Genomic DNA, 6,925 nt, shown 5'->3' on the forward strand with positions numbered 1-6,925 from the left:
ACCCCCACCCCCCACCCCCGCCCCCTGCCCACCTCCCCTCCGCTGGTTCAGTCCCTCAGCCTCACGGCTTCTGGTCTGCTGCCCCCTGGTGGGGGTTCCGATGCTACCCAGTTTGGGGGCCACGGCCAGGCCACCTGACCTGGGCTCGCACTGGGCAGGGGTGGGTCTGTCAAATGTGGACGTGCTCCGCCTCCTGAGCAGAGGGGGGCCTCCCGGCCCCACGTCCCCTCAGTGCGCAGTGTCCTTGTGTTTTCCTGCGAGGCAGGATGACCCGGTGTTCCGGGGGACCCCAACGTCCGGCCAGGTCCGTGTGCCCTCTCCAGCCTCGGCTCCGGATCACCCCCACCCTCCCCGTGTCCCCACCACGCGGACCTTCCAGGAAGCGCTGTGCCTGTGCCCGGGGCCTCCGTGCACACGGCCCTGCACCCCTTCGGCGGGCCAGCCCCGTTCGCCCAGCAAACCCCAGTCCCGTGTCCTCGCGGCCTCCGAAGCCGGCCCTCGCCAGGCACGCGTTCGCAGCCCTCCGCCGAGCGCATGGCTCCCGCCGGCAGGAGTCCGCGGTTCCCCGCCGCGTGGCTCTCTCCAGAGAGAGACGACCGCCTCGCCAGGACGGGCACCGAGCTGTTTCACTCGCTGTCGCTCTCCAGCCAGCGGCACGGCCGGGCCTGCCGACCGCGGTGGCACCTGGCGACCTGCACGAGGCCAGGCCTCGACGTCAGGTGCGGTCCAAGCACCAGCAGCGGCAGAACCGGCCGGGACGGAGTCTTGGGCCGTGCCTCACGCGCCCTGCATGGCCGGCCTGGGTGGTGCTGCCCACCGCGCCTGAGCACAGCTGGCAGCAGCCGTGACCCCGTCCGGCCTGCATCTGCGTCCTTCCGTCGACGGCGTGCCCTACGCCCTCCCGGGTCCCGGGACTTCCGGCTCCTGGGACTCACCTGGCGCTCCCGCAGCCGATGGGCCACCGTCACCCAGTCAGAGGCCATCGCTCTGAGAGCCAGCACCGAGCCTGGCTGGCTTTCCTGAGTTTGTGTGTCCAGTCACTGGGTCTGCCAGAGACGCAGCCTCATTTAGGCCTAGAACACGACGTCACCTCAGGGCACCGGTCCAGGCGTGCGTGGCCGTCTCAAACCCTCCGCACCGAAAGCAACAGCACCTCGTCACTGCGCTGCGGCCTCCAGCTCCCCAGCCACTCCCTCCATGGCTTTGCCAGCTGCGGACACACAGCTGGGGCCACGTGCCTCCCTCCCAGAGGCCGGCAGCCCGAGGCCAAGCATAAACACGCCTAGCCCTCGTGTAGCCCGTGGCATTTCGGTCACACCTGTCTCTGTCTCTGATCTGTCACGCTCTGAGCGCCCGGGCGTCTCCTTGGCGAGGAACACGGAGCCACCCTGTGGGCACTGAGATCCGACAGAGCAACACTGGCCTGTGGAGCAGGTGGGGACACCGAACCTCCTCTCTCGTTCCAACTGATACAGGCCTGGAGCGGCTCTCCCTCCTCGGTGACTTGCGGATCCGTCCTGCAGTCGTTAGCAGCAAGGGGCAGGGATGCACCATGTCCCCTTCTCCAGAGGCCACCCTGGAGGGGTGACCAGCACGGGCTGCTGCTTTCAGTCTCAGCAGCACGTGTGTGGCCACAAGCATGGAGCACGAGTGCCCCCATGTGGCCGGTAGCGGGATTCACCCAGCGGGTGGGAGGCCCCCAGCGGCCGCAATGGTAGAGTGGACAGGTCAGGTCCCTGCGCCCACCAAGCACACATCCTGGCGCACAGTAGGCATGTGTGATAAACAGAACGCGCACTTGACGGACAAGTCCCCTTTGCTCGCCGAGTCCCCGGAGCGGGGCTCGATACCCTGTGTTAAATGGATAAGTGGAAGCAGGAAAGATAGGAGGGAAGCCGAAACCGTCGTCCACGGCTGCCACGGCACAGTGTGACATGAGGCCCGGGTCAGGAGGAGCTGGCCACGGGGAGGAGAGGGGCTGTGAGGGCCTCAGGGGTGGGGACAGCACAAGCCAGGCACGAAAGGACATCGGCGACGGTGCCCTGCTGGGGCCAGCCAGACCGCGGCCCCCAGGGTGTGCAGGGGCTGTGGGGGGCTGCTTCTCAGGGGGCCGGCTGTACGGGTGGGACTGAAGGGAGGGCTTCAGATGAGACAGGATTGGGTCACCCGGTGGCCCGGTGTCATCACAGGGTCCTCACGAGAGGGTCGGAGTCAAAGCCACTTTAATGTAGAGTTCGTCATTGTGTAACAGAAAAAAAGAAAAAAAAAAGTACCCAGCCATCAACAATGAACTGTTTCATTTCAATTTCGTTAAAGTGTCTTAAATTACATCAACTGCAGATTCGCTCTGGTCACCAGCTGCCCGTTTTAAAGGCTGGTGGCCGCTTTCACGTGTTAATGCCCGTCGAGTCCCACCCTGACTGGAAATGGAAAGTTAGGCGGGGGAAGGGAAGAAAAGGTCGAAGTTTGGAGAGGAAACAGAGGCTGCTTTGCTTCAGCCTGGCGGGCGGAGGAGAGAGCTGTGTTCTCATCGGCCCGCGTCTCAAGGGCAGGGGCCCAGTCAGCAGCCTCCAGCAGCGGCAACTGCCCGCGTGCGGGTCGAAATGCGAACGGTCCGTGAGGATAACGCCTCGCCCGCCCCCAGGTCCCAGCGCCGCCGGACAGGCTCGCGGGCCTGGGCGGTTTCTTGGTTACTCACCACCGACCTGACACTGGGGACAAAGCCACCGAGAAGACGGAGCATGAGGCACGTTAGTGCCAGGACCTGAACGAAGGAGGAGCCGCCCTTCAAAATCCCTCTCCTGCAAAGGGGATGGGAAAGGGGAAGGGCCAGGAGGGTCAGAGGCGGCCTGCTCGTGGGATAGGCCGGACGACCAAGCAGCTGGAGCCACTGGACAGTCATTTCGGACAAGAGCAAACTGAAGTATCTTATTCTAAGTGACGTCAGACGTCCTCGGAGTGGCGAAGGGCCCTGGTGTGGTCTCCCTCGTTACAAGACATTCTCGTCCCCACTTGTCACACGCGCCCTTATGTTTAAAGCCCTCTGGGCAGGAGACCGCCTTCCAGAAACACACAGCTGCCCCAGGGTGGGGTGTAAGTCTCAGGGTTTAAGTGGCTGAAGGGACGCCTCTGTCATCCTGAAATGTGCTATTTAATAACCCACCGAAAAGAGGCCCGTCCCGACCAGTGGATTCTTACAAGATGAGAGAGTGTGTCAAACGCCTTTGCAAACCTAAGAGTTTCAGAGAAGGGCATGCGGCTGCGCTACGCGCACGTGGCGCCTCCCTGCCCTGCCCACCTCCTCGACGTGAGTGTTTGTCTGCTCTGAGGCCACACAAGGCGAAGACCAAGCGGCCACGGCTTTTCTTCTCCAAAAGCATCTTTCATGCCCGCCTCAGGCACCTCGTTTCATGACTGCAGGATACACACATCCTGTGCCTCAGGTGCAAGGTTACAGGCTGTGGACAGATGCCTTATGTAAGCCCGGGCTACGGAAAACCTAGAAAGGTCCTCATCTTAACAAGACGGTGCGACTTCTTCTGACAGCTTGGCGTGCCCTGGCTGTCAGCCACCCTCAGCGCTTCCGTGTGTGAACCCCGCACGCCCTCCAGCAAGCCCGAGAGGGGCACCCGGATTCCCCTTGCACAGAAGGAGCGACTCAAAGGAAGTGAAGTTGTCCGTGGGCCACAGCCGGGACATGGGGACAACGTCTGATGTCACTTAGAACGCAGGCATTTGTCCCAAAGTCTGCCACAAAAACTGAAAACAGCCTATAAAACTAGAAAAACCAAAAAATATATATACGAAAAAGAAAATAAAAATAAAAAAAAACTAGAAAACCATCGCTCAATCTCTCTTGTGAATCTAGACACAAAAATTAACAAAGAGGAAATAGAAATGCATCCGATAAATATTATGACCAAGCAAGGTATAGTCCAGAAACTCAAGAACGATCGATATTATGACATCTGTCAACGCCAGAAAGTTACATCGGACAAGTAAAGAAGAAAAAAAACCAAAATAAATTAGATGCTGAAGAGGCAGTTGATAAAATTTAGTAACCACTTCTAATAAAATCTCTACAAATGAAATTCTTAAATATGTTAAAAATTATTTCCCAGAGGCCAAGAATAAAAATTATGTAAATCAGTCAATACTAATGCTTTTCCCCTTAAACTCAGAAATAAGACATCGATACCCATAATTGCCATTATTATTCAAATTAATCATCAGTTCCAACATATTCAAAAGTATGAGAAAGTAAAATAACCATGATAAATATCAGAAACATCATAATAAGTCTCATCTTGCTAAATACAATTGAATACCCAGAAAAAGCCAGACTTGCAAAATAAATTAAATAAAGGAGTGTGTCAGTTGAATTGAAGATAAATACAATTAAAGTTATTTTCCTGTATATGAACAGTAACTAGCTACAACTTAACAACTGAAGAAAAATATTCCATTTGTCTAAAGTGACACCAATTAAAAAATAAGGTTAAGATAAGATGTATTTTAAAATGCGGTATCTTGTTAACGACATCTTTGCAAATAGAAAAATACCCTGTGAAACCCAGAGAAACAGAATGGACTGGTGGCTGCCAGGGGCTGGGGAAGGGGTGATGGAGACACACTGGTCACCATAACAACAACAAAAATGGTAATTACGTGAGGTGAAGACTGCGCTAACCGACCTTACAGTGGTAAATGTTTCACAATTTACGTGTGTCCCAAACCACCACACTGTGTACCTTTAACTTACCGTGTTTTATCAGCTATGTCTCAAAGCTGAAAAAAATAAAAATAAAAAATAAAACACTCCCATTTGGGAACTGTTTAAAAATATGTCATAAACATTTAGTTAAAAAGTTAATACAAACTAAATTTGCACATTATATAGAAAATGACAACTGTGAAACATAAGAAGCAATAGAAATCAACTAAAGCATAAATTACATTAAAATATTTAGTTTAATATAATTTGTTAACAAATAAGAATCAATTTTTTAAAGGTTGAAATTAAAGAAATTAGAAAAGACCAGAAAAATTCCAAGAAAGGAAGGAATTACTAAAGAGGAAATGAATTATTTAAGAAACATAAAAATGTAAACCTAGCATTTAAATCCAAGAACTTACATTTCAGATAACCTGAGAAAAATAAGAGACTATTCTAATGGAAAACAAGAAATCATAAAGGAGAATTAATTTCAGAAAAAGAAAATTAGAGAAAACTGGAGGGAACAGTTTTCTTCAGTCTATATATTAGAAATAAAATATTTATTTTTCAAGGAAGTTATAACTTAACAAAACCGCTTTCATAAAAGTTGATATATCGGCTTAGAAAATTATAGTCACGGGGATGTGAAGTAGAGCAGAGGGACTATCGTGGGTAACAGTGTGATGACTGTGCGTGGTGCCAGGTGGGTACTAGGCTCATCCCCGGATGGCTCGGTAAATTATACGAGTGTCTAACCGCGATGCCGCACACCTGAAGCTAATATAATATTGAGCGTCAACTGTAATCAAAAAAAAAAAACAATTTAATTCAACATACAAAGAAAATAACAGGAAAAGCCCCCTAAAAATGCTCCGGTGAACACGGTTTCATGGGAACCCTGGCCGCTCACAGGTGGGGGTGTAGAGCGGTACGGCCACTTCCGAGGAGGGCGGGGCAGTTTCCCACAAGGCGACACACGCTGGCCCCTCATCCCGGTGCGTGGCCTTTGCAGAGGAGCTGGCACGGCCACAGGACACCTGAGCCACCGCCCCAGCCGGCGGGTTCGCACCCCCACCCCCGCTGCCGGGCCTGTCGCCGAGTGTCCCTGAGGCGGATCAGGAGGAGACCGGAGCCCCGGAGCGTGACCCTGTCGCCGCACCTCCTTTGCGGAAGGAAGGTGGATCTCGGGGGCCCCAAGTGGGGTAGCGGGCCGCAGGGACGTCCTAGGAAAGTGTGCAAGGGGCGGCCGCCGGGTACCTGCAGCAAAGCGCCAGGAGGCCACGTAAAGGGGCACGGCTCCCCAAAAAGGGAGCAGAACTTCGACATCTGGAAAATTCGCCACCAACCCACATGGAAAGAAACAAGAAGTCAACGGCCATGTCACCCTGAACACGCCGGATCTCATTTGATCTCGGAAGCCAAGCAGGGCCGGGCCTGGTGAGTGCTTGGATGGGAGACCGCCTGGGAAGGCCAGGTGCTGTAGGCGTAAAAAATAAAAAATAAAAGATTGTAAGCTGACAAAGTCCTTGCAATCTGTGAGGTCAACCAAAGGTTGCCTCTCTTAAATTTTTTTTTTTTTAATTAATAAAAATAAATAAAAGAAAGAGACAAGAAACCGCATCCTGGGGAGAACGGGCGTGTGGCCCAGGGACACTTCTGAACTCCTCGGCCATCTGAACAGAAGCTGGGACCTATCTCCAAGACGAGGGAAGGGTGCCGCCCGCCCGCCCCGCCACCTCCCAGGCGGGTCCAGGTGCGGCGGGTCCAGGTGCGGGTGGCCACGGGGACAGCCCCTCCCCCGGCACGTGGTCCACCCTGGTGGCGTCCTCGCAGGGCAGAGCGCAGGGGCCAAGGCCCGGCTGTCTCCACCTAGAACCAAAGGACGCCCGAGGGTGCCTCAGGAGCCCCAGGCCAGGGCCGCGGCGCCTGGGGAGCCGGGGTGGCCCCCCACGCCTGGGGCGCCGCTGCGGACCCAGGTGCGGACGGCACTCGGCAGCCGAGGGGCTTGTTCTCGGGTGCGTAACGCGCCGCAGAGCGTGGGCGCGCGGCTGAGCGCTCCCTCGTCGCCCCGTCGTTCTCGCCAACAGCACCTCTGGCGGGTCCCCCGACACCTAGAGGACACCCAAGAACCGCGGAAGCGCTGATGCGTGTCCGCGCCAGTCCCTCGCTCCGGGTCGAGCCGGCCGCACCCACGCTCACGGTAACCAT

At 55.0% G+C, this 6,925-nt stretch overlaps 1 long non-coding RNA gene and 1 pseudogene across 1 annotated transcript in view; one reads left to right on the forward strand and one right to left on the reverse strand.

Moving 5' to 3' along the window:
• Positions 1-1,611, reverse strand: part of LOC120615983 (uncharacterized) — a 9,707-nt gene extending 8,096 nt beyond the window's left edge. The window contains exon 1 of the long non-coding RNA XR_005656413.1: positions 936-1,611. This is a non-coding gene — a long non-coding RNA (uncharacterized LOC120615983). The remainder of the gene's footprint in view (positions 1-935) is intronic.
• Positions 1,612-6,084: 4,473 nt separating this feature from the next.
• Positions 6,085-6,203, forward strand: LOC120616170 (uncharacterized; annotated as a pseudogene).
• Positions 6,204-6,925: the final 722 nt, after the last annotated feature.

The sequence above is a fragment of the Pteropus medius genome, unplaced genomic scaffold (genome assembly GCF_902729225.1).
Source record: "Pteropus medius unplaced genomic scaffold, Ma_sr-lr_union100, whole genome shotgun sequence".
Taxonomy (NCBI): domain Eukaryota; kingdom Metazoa; phylum Chordata; class Mammalia; order Chiroptera; family Pteropodidae; genus Pteropus; species Pteropus medius.